General features: G+C 34.6%; 1 long non-coding RNA gene across 1 annotated transcript; it reads left to right on the forward strand.

Moving 5' to 3' along the window:
- Positions 1–1,108: 1,108 nt before the first annotated feature.
- LOC144352411 (uncharacterized) lies at positions 1,109–2,250 on the forward strand. The gene is made up of 2 exons (XR_014929517.1): positions 1,109–1,166; positions 2,130–2,250. It is a non-coding gene; the product is annotated as an uncharacterized LOC144352411 (long non-coding RNA).
- The last annotated feature ends 615 nt before the right edge of the window (positions 2,251–2,865 follow it).

A 2,865-nucleotide genomic window follows, 5' to 3' on the forward strand; every position in this document is an offset into this window, starting at 1 on the left:
ATGACAAATCTGTTTCTGACTGGACGCATGGAGCCGGGAACAGCCACTTGTGGCGCTGTATACAATCGAAATATATTTAGGCTTGCGTGGCTCATTTAGATTTCATTGTAAAACGAAAAAAGCAGTTGTTAAATTTGGTGATCAGTTTAATATGATAGAAGTCTACAAATAACTACAATATACAGAGTGGGGGGTCAAGGCCGAATATACGTAATTCCGGCGTTTCATACTAAATGCGTTGTAATACTAATTTCACTTTCAAATAATATTCATGAGATATATCTAAGTCACAACCTCGTTGAAGGTAATTAGCATTTTGTGCTTCGGGCTTTTTTTCCGTATTACCTAACGCATGCGTCATCACAGTGAGGTCAATGGAAATTTACATTAAATGCAACGTCACGTTCAGCACCGTCTACGGGTTTCACAAACGCATTTTTATATGATGACTAGATGATTATAAATACAAATGTACCTATTACATTACAAATGTGGTTCGGGTATCAGTTGATTAGTTGACACCACTAAACTCGATTATAACACTAGTTCTGTATTTAGCTGTTCCAGAACCACGCACTCTAGATACACACAAACGATTGATTATTAAAATTCGAAAGAAAGCGCCACCAGCGAGGCACTATTGACGAAACCAGTTAGACTCTTTATGCTGCCATACTACACAAGCTGGAAAATGGTGGTAACTGCATGTGTGATATTCTACGTCTCAGGTATATATGAATTTGATGATTGAACGTCAGAGAATGTTAAATACCTGCTAGTGTTGTGTTGTGTGACCCTACGTTTATTGTCAGTTATATAACAGTTATGCGTGTACTTTAAAGTATTGTTTCAGGTAGATGTCTCGGCTGATGTTGTGTTCGACGTGACACCAAATGACACGCTCGTGATCACGGGCGATAATACTCAGTTGAACTGCAGCTTTGAAGATGACGGGGTGCCAGACACCGTTGTGTGGCACTATGGAAGAGATTTGGTATCTAAAAATCGTGACATCGTGAACGATAGGTTTGAATATAATATAACGGGTGAAGGAACTGAATATAATTTGCGGATTTATGATGTTGTAAAGGAACAAGAGAGTGAATACAGCTGTGGAGACGAAATATATAATGATTATCGGTATTATGCCTTCTTATATGTCATCGGTAAGTTTGTCTCATAAACATACTAATGGGGCCAAAAGAACAAAATTTTCATATACACGGATTGCTGCTCTGATAACAAATATCTAAGGGCTAAATCAATTTACTATGTTAATATAATATGACAAGTTAATCAATATAGTGGGGTTCATCAGTCTAGCGGTGACGTCCAATATATTCGCGCTCTCTTGCAAACATTCGATTTCGATCTTTCAATTTGATGTGTGATTTTTTTCAGATTAGTAATGCAATTCACCATATTGTAAGCAAGTCGTTTTTGTTTTATAACAGCAAATGTATGTACAATATGAGATAAGAGTGTAACCGTGGTGTAAAAATCATATTCTATATCGGAATCTAAAACAATAATCCCACTGCATAGTAAAATGTGTAGCCAGGCTGAACACTTGAATGAATTCAGTGCAACAATGTACTGAAAACACACAATACAATCATTCGACCATGCTATTGGCGACTTCCATGACGTGCATGGTATGATTAATTGAGATGTTCTGTACAAAGTAGCTCTGCCAACAATAAGGATGATATATCGAAGAACTCAAAGCGAGACATATCATTATACTTTACGTTCATTGTGGTTCCATTTATTCGACAGCATATCCAAAATATTACTATCAATATCACCTATCAATATTACATCAATACAAGATACAACTTTCTCAACACTGTTGTTTTTTTATAAGCGTATTTTCAACCTCATGTAGTTAGTATAGTTGTGACTAATGCGTACTTCTTCATGATATATTATTAATATATAAATATTTTCTTAATAAAGTAGCCTGGACTCGTTTGCAAATCTTATCTACAATACTAGCTATAGATAATAGACATAATAATAGCTTAGAATTATGTGTCCATCGGTTTTTAAATAAATAAATTGAACAAAATAAATAAATATTCATCTAGTTAGTGAATTTTTATATTATCTGTTTTTGATACATTTAGAAAGTGGTCCAGCTTGTGACGCTTATCCTAATACTACAATAATAGCAGAGAACAATGTCACACTGAATTGCATTATGAACTTGAATGACAATGCTCCTGGTGATTTAGTATGGTATCAAAATGGTGTTGAAGCAACGAGAAAGATAGGAATGGTAAATACATGGACGACAACATTATACAAAAACAACAATGATGATGTGTTTGATTGTCAACTAGAACATTTTACTCTACCTCGTCCGAAATGGTCACAAGTATCATGTGAAGACAAGATAGTCATGGATGTTCAGTGTAAGTAATATTTTGTTTATTTTTTAATCAGATATATATTATCACGTCTATTGTACAAACATATGAATATTTCTCATTTCTACAGATGCACCAAACGTAAATATCACCAGCCATACTATGAGCACCGTCATTGAAGGAGAGAATTTCATCGCAATATGCGAAATTGTAGAAGTTGGAAACCCAACTGAAATAACCAGATTCTACTGGACTGGACCAGAAGATGATATTGTCGGGTATAACAACACATTATTACTTACGAATATAAATCGATCAGAATCAGGGATATATACATGTATCGCCGCAAATACATATTATGATGACACAGAAGGGAATGGTACAGCCACAGTTCGAGTTGATGTACAGCGTAAGTTTGTCATAATTCTAAATGTTTAGATAATTTATTTGTTAACAAAATATGCATATTCTACTACTGTTGATTGTTAAATAA

Source organism: Saccoglossus kowalevskii, chromosome 5, assembly GCF_978046115.1.
Source record: "Saccoglossus kowalevskii chromosome 5, keSacKowa6.1, whole genome shotgun sequence".
Taxonomy (NCBI): Eukaryota; Metazoa; Hemichordata; class Enteropneusta; family Harrimaniidae; genus Saccoglossus; species Saccoglossus kowalevskii.